This window comes from Canis lupus, chromosome 27 (genome assembly GCF_003254725.2).
Source record: "Canis lupus dingo isolate Sandy chromosome 27, ASM325472v2, whole genome shotgun sequence".
In the NCBI taxonomy this organism is placed as follows: Eukaryota; Metazoa; Chordata; class Mammalia; order Carnivora; family Canidae; genus Canis; species Canis lupus.
In genome coordinates, this window is record NC_064269.1 from 30,826,724 (window position 1) to 30,846,200 (window position 19,477).

At 37.8% G+C, this 19,477-nt stretch overlaps 1 long non-coding RNA gene across 1 annotated transcript; it reads left to right on the top strand.

The window, feature by feature from the left end:
- Nucleotides 1-6,436: 6,436 nt before the first annotated feature.
- On the top strand, nt 6,437-17,258 carry LOC112665447 (uncharacterized). Its single transcript, XR_003140373.2, has 2 exons — nt 6,437-6,654; nt 17,044-17,258. It is a non-coding gene; the product is annotated as an uncharacterized LOC112665447 (long non-coding RNA).
- Nucleotides 17,259-19,477: the final 2,219 nt, after the last annotated feature.

Consider the following 19,477-nt stretch of genomic DNA (forward strand, 5'->3'; position numbering starts at 1 on the left):
TTCAGATATGAAGAGCATAAACAAACTGTTATCAACATGTAAGAACTCAAGGAATATTATTCCCATGAGCCCTTCCTGATGAATATACTGTAAATGAGCTTCAGAAAATACCATAAATGAGAATAAAAATCACGACAAAGAAATAGACACAAGGGCTGATGGTAAGGACTAAATATATAAAACATTTAGTTATAGAACTAAGATCAAATAAGCATTAAAAGGAGAAGGTATAGGACTAATGTCTATATGTAATTATTATCTGGACTAATCCAGATGTAATAAGCTATAAAAATTAATGTGAGATGAGGAAAGTATATGCAAAAAGCATTTAGTTTCAGTGATCATATTGCCAGTATTTGTGAATATAATATTGGAACTGAGTAAATGAACAACAGCACAGTATCCTGATTCTGTCATCCCCTGTGTCCTTAAGAGCTAAGATTTTTGCTATGGAAGAAAAGAAATAGAGATATAATACAGAAGTAAAGAACTTCTGTATTACTTTTTAAGTAAAAAACCCTGTGTTCCTGAATCTCAATTAGGCCTATTGATAGGAACTCATAAAGTAACACTGTCCACTGAAGAGACCTGGAAATAATCACCATTCCCAGCAGATTGTGGTTTTGAAGTACTATCATCACCGCCACCCAACCCCATCCCAAACCTCACCTCCCCAAAACATCCAGATGCTTCTAGAGCAGTAACTATTTGGGGCTGGAAATATACAAGATGAGCCCGGAAACCTTGTTATAGCAAAGAAGCTATCAAAAAGTGGATTAAAAGGATTCAGAAGCCAACATGTAGAGGCTCCTACTAGCCAAATACAGGGCAATTTGAGCTTCCATAAAGACATTTGAGTGGACGTAATGGGGACTGAAATTTCTTTTTTTTGCAGAAGGAAACAAACGCAAGTCTGGCCAAATGTCTGGATCCAGCTGACAATTTGTAGGGAATAGAGAAAAGATAATAAAGTGTCAAAGTGAAAAATCTAGACCGTGAGAAACTACAGCTCTGATACCTCAGGTTGTTCAAAAAAGAATTTGTGAGAAAAAGAAAGCGATGGAAGGAGAACTGCACATTAAGAGAGATTAACTTTTTTTGAGAGTTATTTATTTTAGAGAGAGAGACAGCAAGTGAGCAAGAGAGAGAAAGCATGGGGGTGGAGGAGAGAAGCAGAAGGAGAGAGAGAGAGAGAGAAAGAGAGAGGGAATCTCAAGCAGACTCCGTGCTGAGCATGGAGCCACATGCAGGGCTCAATCTCATGACCCTGAGATCATGACCTGAGCTGAAACCAACAGTCCCACACTTAACTGACTGAGCTATCCAACTGCCTCAAGAGAGATTTAAAAGACTTAAATTTTTAAAATACAGCAACCTAATTAACGTACAGTTTAAGGGTGCATTACTTTTCTAGAAAACTATGAAGTCATACAAAGAAGCCATTATTAATGGCTTCTAATAATAGAAGTGTATTATTATAGACTCAGGATGGCGGCTAGTTTGGGGAGGAGGAATGCTGAGATTGGATTAGGATCTAGGGAGTGGTTTCTGGCATAACTGGAAAAGTCCTATTCCTAATCCTGAGTAGGGGTTACAATAAACACATAGTTCACTAATCTATGCGTTTTTGTATGACTGTCTGTATCTGTGCTTTATTTTAAATAGAAATGTCACATAAACAAGTGATAAGTGCTAAATAAATGTTACCAATACTTAAAATTAAATGGAAAACATCTTTAAATGTCCTAACATTATAATAAGCAACTAAGCAATAGAAAAGAGAGATTCAAGATGAAGAAGTTCTAAGAGTCTCAGGAAATACCTAGATTTGGCTCTAGTCTTCGGAACAGACTCTAGCAAAGACAGGAAATTAAAAATTTCATCTTTGGTTTTCTCCTGGGTCAGAAAGAGAAGTTGCAATATCTGCTCAGAATTAGAGCTTTCCTAAGAATGGAAAAATTAAGTACCCAAAGCAACAGAAATAAAAGGGGAATAACCTTTGGAAGAATCGGGATAAGAAAATGAAAACCCTAGTGAAGGATGTTTTGGTGCCAAAAAGCATGGATGTGTAGCTACAATAGTGAGGAATCGACCCTCTCTGTGTAAGAGGACAAAGACACTCGTTCTGGCCCATGCAAGCCAACTCAGCCCTCCCAGATTCTCTGGTTACCATTTTACATTTTTTTGTAATTCATGGGAGTCTAGCACTGAACTAGAACCAAGGCCCTTAGCTCAATTCTCCCTGAAATGTTTTAGCTCTTGAAAAAGTACCCACTTGTCTATCTAGAAACAATAAGTGGCACAGAATGTCTCCTGTCAGGCTCCAGAGCAGGCCAACTCTGGCGGAGAACTGCGCATGCATGAGGTTTGTAGGACGTTGCTTGTGGAGACCAACAGCTGGGAGGGAGCGGAAGAATTGGGTAGAGCCAAGAATGGGACTGTGATAAGGCAAAACACAGACCTCAGACAATCCTAGGGAAAGGCCTGGAGCCGGGATGGCCACTCAAAGCTGTTTCATCTTGAGGCGAGGGGCATGGGCTCTATTACCACCACCACTGACCCTGCCACTGACCCTGAATGTGCGCTGCTCCTGGGGAAGTGGCAGGGCCTGAGGCTAAATGGCTCTCTCCTCCCTTGAGGGTAATTCCCTGAGGGTCCCTCAGCTAAGAGCTGTCAGCCACCAATATGCCCGCGTGATAGGACAGGAGTGCCTCAGTCTTAAGGGGAGCTGGACAGCTTGGTGGAGCATCCACCAGAGAGAGAACAATTCAACCTCCTCACTGCAAGTCATGTGTCAGGGACACTGTTTCTACAAGCTTGCATCTCACCTTGCCCCTCCAGTACCTTTTGGTCTTATGTTTTTGTTTTTGTTTTTTAAAGATTTTATTTATGTGAGAGAGAGAGTGAGCGAGAGAGACAAGGAGCAGGAGGAGGGACAGAGGGAGAAGCCGACTTCCTGCTTAGCCAGGAGCCTGACAACATCTGGCTTGATTCTGAGACTCCAGGATCATGACCTGAGCTGAAATGCAGATGCTTAAGCAACTGAGCCACCCAGGTGCCCTGGTCTTATGTTTTGAAGAGTTCTGCTTCAAAGTTCCAAAGATGCCTAGGAATTTGGCCTTTAAAGAATTTCCTTTGTGTGTTGAAATTCAATTTATGTGAAGACTTGCATTTCTAAGATCACAACATTCTCATTCACTCATTCGACCAATATTTTTTAAATGCTTTCTAGGTGCCAAGCCTTGGAAATAGAACAGAGTCCCCTATTGGCTAAAGCTTACTATCATTCGGTGTGGTTCAATCCTGCATAATGATGACATTCTGCATAGGTTCAGAGTAATCTCCCATTTCACTTCCATTCTGGGGTTGAATGCTACAGAAGATAATTGTGTCATTCCTGAAGAATCTATAACACTTCAAGATTTTTCTGTGACATTTCTTCTCTGAGCTAAGTAGCTTCTTCGACTTGTTATCTCTTTGAGATTGTAGCCAGATGAATGAGGCAGGGGCTTTAGATAGCAATTCAAGATAGTGTTCCTGACACCTTTATAATGATCAAGCTTCACACTCTGGGACATTTGGAAGCAAATCACACCACCTATGTTTGCAATCACTTGGTATCATTCATTTTCTTGTATAAATGCATGGAACATGTTTTGGGATATAATTCTCCATAGATCTTTCACATCTCTGAATGTTTAAAAGCTAAATCTAGTATTTAAGCAATGGAACGTATTTCTTACTTTGTGTTATTATTATAATTATTATTACAATTAGGTTGCTTTATTTTCTAACTATTTGCATATAAACCTCATTCTTTAAGGCCTCCCTCAATATCCTGCCCTATCAATTATTTCTTCTTTTCATGTGTCATTTCAATCATTTGCTCTTCACAAGTGCCTGTCTCAGCCAATAAATATTAAACACACTCAAATTTCCTTCACCTTAAAAAAAAAAAAAACCTCCTTCCTCAACTTGTGCTCCTCTTGGATTTATTGCTTTATCTCTTTTCTTCTTTGTTCAGTCAACTATCTTGAATGAGAAGTCTTCACCTACTTTGTCCATTTATTCACTTCCCCGTTTATTTCTCAATCTTTTGATATTTGGATATCACCAGAACCGCTCAACTAGAATTCCTCTTGGTAAGTTTGCTGGTCACTAGTGATTTTTCACTGCTGTGATAGTAAATCCTATGTATTGGCTTGCCTGGGACATGGGATGCCCAGATATTTGGTTAAACATCATTCTCAGTACGTCTGTGAGGTTGTTTCTGGATGAGATTAGCATTTGAACTGGTAGACTGAGAGTAAAGGAGACTGTCCTCCCCTGTGGCTGGGCCTCATCCAATCCACTGAAGTCCTGCACAGAACAAAAAACCTGAGTAAGAAAGAATTCTCTTTCTCTGCCTCTCTTGAACTGGGACATCCATCTTCTCCTGCCTTCAGACTCCGACTGGACCAGCACACCTGGGTCTCCAGCTTGATAGCTACAGATCTTAGTACTTCCCAGCCTTGAGAGCTACATCAGCCAATTTCATATAATAAATCTCTTTATACTTATTTATATATAAATGTTTTTACTTAACTTTTAAATACATTTATATATATCCTAGTAGTTTTGTGTTCCTGGAGAATGACAATGAATACAATCATGGGGTATAACATTTCTCCTTTTTTTTATGACCTAGGTGGTTGTTCATCAAACTCTTCCTCTTCAAACTTTTCCTCCCTTAGCATTTCCACAACCCTTTCTGCTAGTTCTCTTACCTCTCTGACTCCAAATCATTGGCTGTCCTCCTCTCAAATGTTCACTAAATTTGAAATTTTAAAGCACTTTCCTCCCCTTCATCCCTACTATGTGCCCCTGAGGAATTTTTACCACCACACTCAGTTTAATTACCATGTGTTTGTTTTTTCTCCAGTCTTCACCTTTGCAAACATTTATCCTCCACACACATTCTTCTTCCGATTGTTTCTAGGTGTTTCCACCTGGACATGTGTATGCACTTCAGACTCAACACATTCAAAGCTATGCACGTTATTCTCATAGTTGTCATCATAATTATCCAGTCATTTAACCCAAATCTCAAAGTGACTTCAACCCTTCTTTTCTTTAGCACTACCTTACACTGAGTGGTTACCAAATCTTACTACTTTACCCAATGGAATCAATTAGATTCATCCCTTCTTCCCCACTGTTCTGCCTTATCTCTGATCTTTTATGCCCACAACCTTCCAGCTCCTAGTATACCTTCCTACCTCCTGTCTCTCCCTACTCACAACACTGCCAACAGAGATGTTACTCTAAACAAACACATGACAGTGTCCTTCCCCTGCTTGAATGTCTACTAACATTTCCCCCAGAGGTAAAAGGACAAAATAAGAATATGCATTCTGACTCAAACTTGCTATTCCAGCTCATCTCTCACTCCACTCCACCAGACCCTCCACATGCAACCAAAACAAGTATTCATGACCATTGCTCTTTCATGGTGACTCTGGAATCCCTCTGCCAAGTTATTCACCACCTGGTGAACTTCTATTTATCTATCTTTCAAGGTTCTCACACTGAAATGTCACTTTATCTGAGTAGGTTTTCTCAACACCTTCAGGCATGAACAATCACTGCTTTTCAATTTCCCACATACTTGAAACATTCTCTGGCTCTTTTGCCATGATTAACTTACATGTTGGCATCCTCCATTCTCTTAGAAGCTCCCTCAGAGTAGGGACTACATTCTATTTACTTTTTTGCTTCCAGCATAAATGTGGTCCTTTGAGCCACAATTAATAGAAGAGACTCAATAAGTGCTAAATGTTATTGTGTTGGGGCACCTGGGTGGTGCAGTGTGTTAAGTGCCTGACTCTTGGTTTCAGCTCAGGTCATGATATCAGAGTCATGAGAACGAGCCTTGCATTGGGCTCTGTGCTCAGTGCAGAATCTCTTGAGAGTCTCTGTCCCTCTCCCTCTGCCCCTCCTACTCATAATTTAGGGAATATATTTTATATAGAAAAAGGGTTTCCAGGATGCCTCAAATTTCACTAAAATCAGAAAGAAACACAGAACTGGAACCTTCAACCAAAAGGTTAGATATTTATTTAAATTATCTATGGCTTTTAGTTATTATTAATATACAGAGATTTTAGGAATCTTAGTAACTGTATTAATGAACACTTGAAGATGTAATTTTGATCCTTTATGATACTGGTCTCCTAGTGTGCCTACCTCCTGTCCTTCCCTCCTCTAGTCATGGCATCCTTAGGTGCACATCCTTATTTGGCCTGTATATCTGTTGGAAGACAACATTTGTTCTCTTTGATAAGAAGCAAACATTTTATCAGACTTTGTAAAACTTAATGAAGTGTGGGAGGTAGCCTACAATTGTTCTGTGATACCACTTTATGAGAGCACAATGGCAGGAGAGCTGCAGAGTAGCACCCCTTGGGGAATTGCTCAGCACTAATGAGGGAGAGATAGAAGATCTGGAGGAGGAGCAGAGAAGCTGGGAATCTTGGTGGGCTTCGTGGTGCATTGTGGGTGCCTCATGGCTGCTCCACTCTTCTAGTTGCCATTTGACTCTAGAGAAGAGGATCAGCAAAGACTCTCCTAAGATTTCCTGGAACAATCCTCTATCCCTTCCTGGTTTTCTGTCCAGTGAGTACCAACAGGGCTATCTCTCGAGTTAGGTTAAACTGTATGTCAACCCCAATCTCCATTACCATCACCACCTGGAACACTTAACTCTAGGCACAGCCTATGGCAAAGATCACACTTCCTATACCCTCTGCATCCTTATGGGCAAGACCTAGTCATAGTGGTAGTAAGGGTGCTTTTTAGATTTAAAGTCATCAGCTGTTTCCAGAAGATGACTATGTAAGGAGATCATCCTTAGTCACATCTAAGAGCAAATTAGTCTAGATGTAAAAATGTCTTTCTTTTGCAGAGAAGCAAAATTCTTCTATGGAATTTATTTTAGAGCAGTGTTAATTAATCCCTAGAGCTAGACAAGGGTGTTGTTTCATGCTGTTCCTGAGAAAGAGACTATCTCAGGGCACCAGCATTTCATTTCCAGCCTCTGAAATTCAAAAGCTCTCTGGAGGAGGCCTGCACAGTTGCATACTGGCTGCCACCTCTGGGCAGAGCTTAGAGAAGCATCTTCTCTACTTCTTTTTTTTTTTTCCTCTCTACTTCTCTTGAGCAGCTCAGTAGATACATCTCAAAATGGATAGAAATATAATAGGGGCAGGAACGGATGTACATAGAGCAGTACAGGAATTCCAGAATGTGAGAACACTGAACAAGTGTATGGGCTCTGAACAAATCAACACATGTATGCCTAACTTCCATTCTTTTTTCTTTATCCCATGGAATTAGAGGAGGATATTTCATAGTTACAGAGGATACAAAATTTCAGAGTCATAGCCTTAGGGACAAATGCACAAAATTTCCTTGTGTTTCATGATATTACAGTACAGAGGCCAACTGTAGCTATAGAAATATCCAACTGCACTTTGGTCAGGGGGCTCTTTAGGGGAGGAGAGAGAAGATAAGAATCCCTTAATATAGCTCTTTGTGGGAAAAGACAAGAGAATATGATGAAAACTCATAAAGACAAAAGTGTCAATTCATGCAAACCAATATTATTTGTAAGTTAGAAAAAGAGGAAGTGGCCATGGAGTTAAATTTTGAAAGATGAATAAGTACCCAGATGAGGAAGAGCATTTCAGGACATAGAGAACAGCATGAGGGAAAGTGGAGAAGGGTGAGTGAGGAAGCCAGGAGCATTCATATTCGTATTGGTGACGAGGGATAGTTGCAGAGAATGAGTTATCAGGGGAGACAAACCGGGACCAAGTCACTTAGAACCTCTTTGCCATACTGAAGACTTCCCTTTGCCATGACAACTCAGGCAGTAGGAACTCAGGCCATCTATAACACGCTGAACTGAAACAAAACTAGTGGTCACAGAAATTTAATAATAAAGAAACAATATGCTGTAGTCAAACAGGAGAGAGCCACATCTTTGCAAGGGAGTATATAAAAACCCACCTCTCCATTGCCCCAGAACCAGCCTGTTCAGAGGTTCCAGTCCCAGAGCCGACATTTATTCACTACATGAGCAAGTCACCTAATGTCTCTGAAACTTCTTCATCCTCCAAAGTGGGGATATTTATATCTATTTTACAACATCATCTTGACAGTGAAATGAGCCTCTATCATAGGTGAAGGCATTTATAACAGTGCCTGGCATATAATTATTCAGTAAATGCTATTTTCTTTTTTCCCTTCTTCTTTTCTCCTTGTACATTTTTATATGTTACCATAACCCCACTGAAATGAATTTCTACCCCTCCGCCCATTCAAATCTTACTTGACTTGTTTATTCGCTTATTCATGAGTCCATTCATTCAGCAATGGTTATTGAGTGCTTGTCATGTACCAAGAAATGTGATGAAGCTGAAGATGAATATGGCAGTGCCTACTCTATTGGAAAGGAGAAATAAATAAATACACAAAGGCAATGTAAGAATAATATGAAATCTTCCTTGACTACTCCAGTTGTAAGTGATCAATCATTTCTCTGATTCCTTATGCCACTTTCATCACTTACGGCAAAATTACCTTGTAATGTAGTTAACTTTTCAAGTGGTTGTGATTCATCTCCCCAACCAGATGTAAGTTCCATAAGGATGGGCACCATATCTCATTGCTCTTGCAATCTCTTCAGTGCCTTGATCATAAGAATTTAATAAACACATGCTAATGATGGTGATGAGCTAAAGAGGCAGGACCTTCTTCACTCATGCATTTATGCAAGGAAACTCCTATCATTAACAAACTAACACTCTACTCCCCTTTTATTGTCTTCTCATAGAATTGATATGAAAGGAAACAAGGCATGCTCTGTAAGTTTTCATTCATAAGACTGCTGTGTCATTTCCCATCCCCTACAAATGGGCTTATTCCTAAACTTCAACCTTTCTGAGTCTTCAGTCCTGCCATGCCCCATTTACCTTCTGCAGATGGATGATCTGGCTATTTCTTTCACAGAAAAAGCAAAACTCCTTGAATGAACATTTCTCAGACTTTCACCTGTTCTTCACCTACATGCTTATTTATATTCCAACCTCTTATCTCCTCCCCCCCTTCATTCTTGCTTAACATCACAATCTTCATCTCTTCACTGGATCTAATTTTCTCCCAACTTCAGATGAGTCTTGCTTCCTCACTAATCTGTTCCTATCCCATGCCCAATCCTCATAATGCTAAGCCTTTCTCTACTGTCTCCTTGCTCTTAGCAAATAAGCATGTTTTAGTGTCTCCAATTAAAGAATAAGAAGGAGAAGAGAGGAGAGAGGAGACGATGAAGAAAACAAAGCATTCCTTGACTGATCCCCCTCCACCAACTGCCTTATCTCTGCCCTGCCTCCATAGTCAGGTTTAGTTTGGGCGTAGATAGCATTTTTAATGACTTTCCCCAAAATTAAAAAGAATGAATGCTGTCTCAATGCAGACATCTTAGAAAACACACTACATAAGTGGTTTTTATGTCTGTACATTTTTTTTAGTATAACTTTAGAGGAGGAATTTTTTTAAAGGTTTTATTTATTTATTAATGAAAGACACAGAAAGAGAGAAGCAGAAACATGGGCAGAGGGAGAAGCAGGCTCCCTGCAGGAAGCCTGATATGAGACTCAATCCCAGGACCCCAGGATCACAATCGAGCCGAAGGCAGATGCTCAACCACTGAGCCACCCAGGTGCCCCTAAGGGAGGAATTTGTTTTCATCATATGACTAGATCATGAATTACTTAACTGGTGCCTTATAATTGAACATCAAAGGTATTTCCAATTTTTTATCATTATAAATAATGCTGTGATTAGTACATATCTATACACTTTTGTGCATATCTCTGATAATTTCCTTAGTGACAAAGTGTGATTTTTTTTTGGCCAGAGACCACATTTTGGAGGGGCTTAAAAGAGTCACAGATAACTTGCCTTCAAAGACTGCATTTAGCATTTACACTTCTCTGCCTGACATTCACTCTTCAATTCACTGAAATCTGATTTCCTGAATCTGTTTGAATCGTTCTCCAGGTTCCAATTTCTAGATTGACTGCACTAACCCCAAAGCATTTGACACCACTGACAATTCCCTCCCACCTATCACAAAATGTTCTCCTCTCTTGGTTTCTGTCACATCACTGTCCCTTGGTTTCTTTCCTGCCTTTCTGTGCCCCACTTCCCAATCCCATTTTTTCTGCACTGCCTATGTTGCCCATTAAAATTTTTATACCTTCCTTGAACTTCTTTTCAGTATATTTGATCTTCCTGGTCAATCTCATCCAACAAAATGTTAAACTACCACCTAGAGACTATAACTCCAAAATCTCTACCTCTAGTTTAGAAATGTCCCTCTTTAGCTCCAGGCTATCCAACCACCAACTGGATGTTGCCTTCAAACTTGATGGTTCCAAACTTGAACTCATTATCTTTCCCCCTAGATGTGAAGCTTTGCCTGCCTTTTGTATCTCAGTTATGATGACTCTTACTTGCCCAAACTAGAAATCTTGGAGACATCCATCCTCACTAAATCCTACAGTTTTTTCCTAGAGTTCTCCTTTCTTTTGAACTGGACTTAGCATAACCTATGATAAACTAATTTATATAGCACTTTATACTTTGAACTATGATCAATCTTTTTTTTACATATATATATATATATATATATATATATATATATATATATAACTTGTTATTCCGTAGCTTTTAGGTCTGTGTCATGTCTCCATGGAGAACTGGGATTGTGTCACTAATCCTTCACACCAAAGTTCCTTTTTGGTATGAAGGAAGGTAAAAAATAATAAATTGTTTACACTCAATAAATGTTTGTTGAATTGAATAAATAAACAAATCATTACTGCCCCTTACTAAAATGCTGAAGCAGGAGATAAGTCTTTGGATCCTGTTTTCCTTTCCTGCATCTCTTCTATTATTCCTTCCTCTCCCAAGGCATTCAGGCCTTTCATATCGACCAGTCTTTTCTATGAAAGAGGAACAAAATGATCTGATAAAAACTTTTACTGTGAGATGCATCATATCTCTCCCAGGAATATTTGCATGTTGAGAGGTCAGGGGATAGCACAATTTAACAAAGGCAAATGAATGAGAAGTAGATGAAAATTTGGGATTCATCAGAGGATGTTTGCAACCATGTCATGTTGCATGTGTATAGCAGACAGAATTTTTACATGATATAGAATTATTTTGATTTGAAAAATATGTTAGGGTAGATTCCAGCATTTGTCATGCACTATATAGAAGCCACAGCCTTAGCTCTTCTCCTCAGTTGCCAACTTGCTGACACGGTGTGTGTTGTGGAAGTCAGTGGAGAGGAAGTCCCTCCCTAAGGGATAAAAACAAAGCCATAATACTATTGTCTAAAATGGTCCTTGTGGTACATGGTTTTTATGTCAATAAGCCACATATCTCAATCTCAAAAACTATCTTCCTTTATTCAACAGTTTAAAGGAGGAAAAAAAACTTTCAGACATGCTAATTCTATGCACAGTTCTTATATTAAGTCATTACAATCCCTTCTTAAATCTTTCCAGCCTTTAAGTGGATTTAAAAGAAAAGTGCAGGGCAGTTGTGTTTCAAGAATTATATAATACCAAGTTGGCTTAGTCTGTTTTTTTTTTTTTTTTTTCAAACTAGCAGTGGTCCTCAGCTCTATGTGGAAAATAATGTGCTCACAGTAATGCTGGTTGGCACAGCAGTCTCCCATTTTTTCAGGCTGCAGGATTCCTCATTACACACAGCTAAAATGATGTTTTACATTGACACACTGGGCTCTACCAAACATCCCCACATTCATGCAATACATCGTTTCATTGGTGAGAAAGGAAGAAATTTCAGGGTGGGATCAGGGCAGCAAGAGACTGGTCTTTGAAGAGTTATGACATTATTTCATAAACTGCACATCTCAATCCAAAGATATTTTGCACTGCAGACACTATCAATCTCAGTCCACTTTTTTTCGTATCTGCTAAAATAATATTTTCTTTTATTCCTATGAAGACATTACCATGAAAAAATTGAAGTGTGCCCATTCTGTTAAATAGTAATGCTTCATTTCCCTGGCATCTACACCTGCCATTGTTGCTTTCTGAACCAGTAATATCTGACAAATGGCACAACTGAAGGCTTATTTCTGTTATCCTCATGAATAAGATGTGTTAAGAAGGCAAACACAATTCTGCTTCTTCTCCTCCTTTTTACTTCTCCACAGAAGTTATCTTTTCCAAGTACAATACTTCACTTATTTACCTGTTTAATATTTATTAAGTAACAATTGTGTGTAAGAAATTTATGTTCTTCACCATTATTCAATTCTCTGCTAGGGCTATTTTTTTTTCTTTTGGTGTTTCTTGTTGGTGTTGTAGTAGTGGTAGTCATAGTGAAATTCCAACAGGTGGTCAAGAATGACAAAGAGACATCCACTTCCAGTCAAGATGAAGAACAGCAACCATTATCCCTCTGGACCAAAACAACCTAAAAAAAAGACAAAATATATCAAAGGAGTGGTTTTCAGAAATTGAACATCAGAAAATTAAGGACAACAATCACTGAGAGACAAGAAAGAAACGAGGTGAACATTATGAATGCCCCAGCTTCCTAACTGAGGAGAGTTTCCAGGCTGTAGCACAATAAGAAGAACCCAAGTAGATCCCAGAGGTGTTCTTGAGAAAACAGAGTCAGAAGTCTAGGTAAGCCATGGCAGCTCAAATTCACAGGGTAAAAGGGGCTGTGAGCAGCACTGTGGAGATCTATGGTGGGTCTCCCTGGAGTATAAAAGAATTCTATGCCATAATAGAATTCCACCCAGAAATCGAACAGGTGGTGGGATTAGCAGACAAGGACACTGCAACAGTTATTGTAACCATTTGATATGTTTACTAAGTTAAAGGAAAGATTGAACATGTTAAGTAGAGACGTGAAAATATATAAAAGGTGCAAATCAAGCTTCTAGGAATGAAACTATAATATCTGAAATGAAAAATGCCTCTTATGGGAACAGTAACAGATTAGATACTGCAGATAAAAATATTGAATTTTCAGACATAGAATTAGAAACCATCCAAAAAGAAATACAGAAAGAAAAACATTGGGGGGAAAAATGAGAAGATCTTCTGGGAGTTGTGGAACATCTTCAAGTGGCTTAATATACATATAATTGGTATCCATAAAAGAGAGTGGACAGATAAAATATTTAAAAGTATAATGATCAAATTTTTTCTAAATTTGATGAAAACTATAAACCCATGAATCCTAGAAGCTCAACAAGTCCCAAGCACAATAAAACACATGAAGAAAACTACACCAAGGAACATCATAATTAGGATGCTTAAAACCAGTAGTAAACAGAAAAATTGGTTAGGGAGCAAAAAGTCACATTATATACAGAAGAACAAAGATGAGGAGGATAATTGACTTCTCACTGGAAACAAGACAACAGAGAAGATAGTGGAGCAGCATCTTTAAAGTACTGGAAGAATAAAACTATCAACCTCGGATTTTATATCCAATAAAAAACTCTTTCATAGCGAAGGCAAAATATTTTTTTAAATCACAAGCAGAAATAATGCATTAGAAACTATGAAAAATAAACTTTTTTCTTATTATTTAACTCCCCCTGAAGGATAATTAGTATACAACATAAAAATAATAAAAATGTATTGAATAGATTTTAAACATCATTAGTAGTTAGAGAAATGTAAATTAAAACCACAATGAAATACTATCAAACACCTATTAAAATCGGATGTCTAGGTGGCTCAGTTGGTTAAATGTCTGCCTTGGGCTCAGGTCATGATCCCAGGGTTCTGGGATGGAGTCCCATGTCAGGCTCCCCGCTCAGGGGGCAGTCTGTTTCTCCCACTTCTTACTACTTGTGCTCTCTAGCTATCTCTGTCTCTCTCTGTCTCTCTCTCTCTCTCAAATACATAAATAAAATCTTTTTAAAAATTCTCTAAAATTAAAAATACTAATGATGTGAAGCAACTAGAACTCTCATGTCCTACTGGATAAAATGTACAGTGGAACAACCACTATATAAAACAGTTTAACAATTTCTCAAAAAGTTAAACACATACCTAGCAGCCTCCATGAGCAGCAAGTGTTTCAGTAAATGAAAGCCTTCCAAATCACCATCCAGTAGACCTGCAACCATCCATAATGACAGGTGAGTAGTTGAAAGTGAGGAGAATTAGTCATTCTCTTTCTAACCCAAAGTAAAAGGCTTAGAGAGATACCAATTGAGAGAAATCCATTTTTGCCCATAAAACAGATTCTATTCCACCTGGCGGTACTATTACCTTTGGGAGACAAACCCAAATTTTCATGATAAAAAAAAGGATATTATTTTGGATCCTATTATAAAAGTCTTACAGAAATAGCTATAACACAACTGTATAATAATAAGCCTAAAGGAGTATGATAATCATACATTGTATAGCAGGGCTTTCAAGTTCAACATCTGAAGCAATAATCATTTTTTAATTACTATAATTTATTTTACATATAAATAAGCAATTTTAACAGCAAAATATTTTTTAATTAGCTACACACAGAAACTATGCAGATTAGCTTAAGCCCCTATTTTCCCAAACTCAAGAGATATCTGAAAGCCTTGCCAAAACTCAGACATGGTCTTTGGTAAGTCCAGCATTTCCTCATGTTGAAAAAATCAATCACTGGGCCCTAGCAGAAACAAACTACTCTAAAATATCACTTCTCTACTCTCTTTTAACTTTTTTAAGCACAAGATATATAGAAAACATGCACAAATAATAAGTATGCATCCTAGTGATCTATCTCAATGGGAACACATCCATCTAAGCACTCCTTAAGTTAAGAATGAGTACATTCCTAGACCTCAGTCCACTTGTGTCCCCTCCCAATCATAATCCTTGTAGGACTTTCCTGAAGTCATGGATATCCTGACATCTAATGACATCTAATCATGACACCATAGATTATTTTTTTCTATTTTTAAACTTTATATAAATGGAAAATTATACCATATGTTTTGTTTCTTCCCTCAACTTTTTCTTTGAAAACTTTTAAACTGTATTCATGTATGTCCTAAGAATACAGAAAAGTTGTAATATTGTATAAAAAAATACTCATATATCATTAACCTAGATTTACTAGTCACAAATATTTGGCCACCCTTCTCAATATATATTTCTCCCTTTTTATAGATTATAGATAGATGATAGATAGATAGATGATAGATAGATAGATAGATGATAGATAGATAGATAGATAGATAGATAGATAGATAGATAGATAGATGATAGATAGATAGATTAGAAACTAAATTACAGATAGGGACATGACACCTCATTTTTAAATGCTTCACCATGTATGTCCTAAGAATAAAGCCATTCAACTACATAACCATAATATTATCACACTGAAGAAAATGAACAATAATTCCATAATATCTACCATCCAATTCATATATAATTTTCCTCAATTTTGCCAAAAATGATTTTCATATACTCTTTTTCTAAGCAATATTCAATCAGGTCTCACTTATTACAGTTGGTTGTTAATTATCTCTTTGGTCTCTTTTAATATACCATCTAATCCCTGCTTCTTTTTTTTTCCCCCATGACACTACCTTTTTGAAAAATCCGGACCAATCTGTCTTCTACAGTATCCCACACTCTGGACTCGTCTGTTTCTCTATGGTGTCATTTAACATGTGCCTCCAGTCCCTGTATTTCCTCTATGATTAGGTCTACAGCCTCAGTGAATTCAGGTTAAATATTTTGGGCAAGAAGACTACATAGAAGTATACCCAGCTATCCAATATACTCTCATATTCCTTCCTTCCATATAATTTCCCACCCCAATTCTTTGGGGCTATTTTCAAGAAGAGCAGCAGTTAACCCCATTTAGTAAAACTACAGATATTCACAGAAAATGTGGAATAAAAGCCACATTTGCCAGTCAGTGTGCATGCGGTTGGACTCAGATGGCTGCAGCGTCATTTTCACTGAGGTCTTGTCTCCCTGACCCTCATGATGACAAAATAGAATCTTGAATTTCATGTAAAAGGGACAGCATACTTCTTAGTATTATTTCAGAGAGAAGTAGCCAAGTCTGCTTTTGCAGATACTATTTATTAAAGACAAATATTTCCCACTGCATTTCATGTCTATCAGAATCAAAAAAGGCAAAGAAAGAGAAGTGAAGTGGAATTAGAGACTTAGCAGGGGAAAGATGATAGTATTAGAGAGGTGGCTTTCAAATATTTCAGACCATGACTTAGCACCATGTATACACAAGCATGTATACAAAAATATTTACATGTATGTATATATATGTATATGACAATACTTACCCTTACTATGTGTGAAGGAACCCAAATATTTTAAATCCTACTTTGTTGTCTATCTTTTTAAATAAAAGATTTTGTGTTTTATTTATAAAATTCTTTTTACTCCCAACAATTCATGTCCTGGAGTTGGGGAAAAATGCATTAGGCTAGATAGGCTGTGTTTAGCAAAGAAATGAGGAACTGGATTAACAAAAACCGTATACCTGAGTAGAGAATTATCTGTTTCATTTTAATTATTCAAACCAATTGTCTCCTTCAGCTATAGAATTATATAAAGACCAATTAGAGTTTAAAAAAAAAACACTTGAGTTTGAATTCTTGCCTGTTTTCAGCCATAGTACCTTGAATAGGTCCCTTAGATTTTCTGGGATTATATTCCTCCTCTGTGAAACAATATCAACAAGTTTCCTGAATTGTTGTAGAGGTTAAGGCAGAAAGGGAATGTGAAAGGCCTACCACAAAGCAACAAGTGAATACTGTGTTATGGTTCTAGGGAGTGAGCACAAAGGTCACAGCACAAATTCCCTTTTGATTGAAGAAATCAGAGTAAGTAAACCATGTGAGCTTTTGGAATCATTTTAGAGTGCGCTTCATTGCCCTGATAAACCATCAGTTCTCTGTTTCAGACCATCTGCAGAAGAGTGGGTCAGACAGTGAGAAGCACCGGATGAAAAAGATCTCAGTATGTACCTACATCCTCTCAGAATGATGCATTTATCGGATCAAGAAATGGTGGAAATTGGCACAAATGACCAGCACAGATGATGTGAACTTCCTGCCATGAAAAGAGGACCTAAAAGCCAGTAAAATGGTTTAAATTTGTGCTGGTTTATTCCTCTAAGCGGATGTGTCTCGCTTATCATTTGTTTTAATTATTCCTGATGTGTTGCCTATCACATCACAGGCTTCTTCAAAGGGAAAGGAATAAGCAGTTGTCATAACAACAAAGCTCTTCATTACCCTGGGAACCTTCGACAGCTTTATTTAAAATGAAGGAGAAAAAAGAACCCTAACCAATTAGCTTTATCAGTCTGATTCATGTTCTTAAACTGATAACAGTGTTTCCTGAAGAACTTACAATTTGATGGGGACTGTGTCATGAATATTTATGGTAACATAAAACTCGGGAAAAAATTGGCTAGCTAATTATCACTTGGAAGGTGTTTCTGGTCAAATTCCTGCCCAGTGATCCATTTGATTTTTTTTAAATCACTTTTATTAAACAAATCAAAGAATTAGTGGGATTTTTGCCAATAACTATCCATTGGTTCAGAAACAGCAATGAGATCTATTTAGGTTTAAACTTTACAGCCAAGGCTTCACCTTCAGCTAATTTGATTTGCGTTAATTTTGCATTCAGTTAAACTAGAAATGTTCTTGCCTGCCTCTACCCTTCCTTCTCTGTGCCAGAGATATAGCCCAAGTCCCTAGAGAGTTTTAATTCTGCCCTTCTCTGCAGAATTAAAAAAGCAGATGTTTTCTTCTGGCTGCAGGAGATAAGACTGAGAAGTAATTATTGTTCTGGTCCCAAATCCCACAGGTGTTTTCATTCCTGCCCTGTGACCACAGGAAAAATAAACAGTAAATCTGAGAAGGTCTAGTTGGGGTGCTCTTCAAGTTCAGATCTGAAGCCAAATGTTTGAATATCTCCTGCAAATGAAAAACTGCAGAAGTAGGCAAACTTTTTTGTAAAGAACTAGATACTAAATATTTTTCACTTTGTGGGACCTACGGTTTCTTTTGTAAGTACTCAGCACTGCCACAGTTGAGCGAAGCAGCCATAGACAATACATAAAACCAGTGGGTTTGGTCTGATTTGATCCAGCCATTGTTTGCTGACTCAGAAGGGTTCCCAAGAAATTAAATATCTACCACTAAAGGAACAAGTGCTTGAATTCTTTAAATAAACAAAAATGGAACACTTGGAAAGCATGCTCACAAAGGGTTTTCACATATTTTCATTTAGTCTGGAAATAAGGATTACTCTAAGAGGCAGGCATATCATATTTTTTTATCTTACACGTGAGAAAAGTAGTCTCAGGGTGCTCAGGTAACTTCCTTGCTTTTCAAGATCAAACAGCTGATCTCTTGATTTCAGTTTCAAGGATCTTTCTACCACATACCCAACTGTCTCATAAACAATGCACTCTATACAGATCAAACAGGAAAAAGTATGAATCATAACAGTTTCTAAATAATGCTCTATGGATGAGTGTAGTTAGTGCTCAAGAGCATGAAAGACAATTCATCAACACTCCTCAAGTTCTGTTGAGTCCCCCATGACACTAGCATTACGCCAAGCTGGGAATAACCACGAAGCCAGAAAATCCTGTGTCTTGCATCCCAGGTCATTTCAGGAATTAACCACACAGGCCCAGTTCATTCTAAACTGCCTGTTTCCCCATCTGAAACCAAAAAGAACTTCATCAATTTTTGGGGTGGCGTGCAAAGAAGGAAATGCACCCAGAAATGGTCCATACTGAATCAAATGCAGGAGCAGTTATCGATCAGGATTGGAACATAATTGAAGTTCACATATAGGAAAGGTTCTTGTTACCAAAGATTGTGCAGGCAGCTATTACTTAATTATGACAACTATACACAGTCAGGATATTGCATTAGGAAACACAGATGCACCATCTGTTAAGGAAACATGATTTAACTGATTTTTTTTTTCACTAGACTTCAGCATTGGAAATATTAACTCTACACTGAAAGAACTAGTATCTAGTTCTTTACAAAAAAGTTTGCCTACTTCTGCAGTTTTTCATTTGCAGGAGATATTCAAATGAAAGTCTCCATGAAAAATATTGCTGATGGGGCATCTCTAAATTATATCCTCCATATCCAATTCAGTTTAATTCTACAAGCATTTACTGAATGTCTCCTAAGTGTCAAGCACAGTAAAACAATGTCTGCCTTCAGGAAGTTTATACTGTTAGCAGTAAGAATAAAACACAGAAGATTCGAGACAGAATTTGGTGTAGAAAGGTTTATTATTACACAGATTCAGAGAAAAAGGAGATCGGAAGATAGAGAAGAGAGGTTTCATAAAGAAGA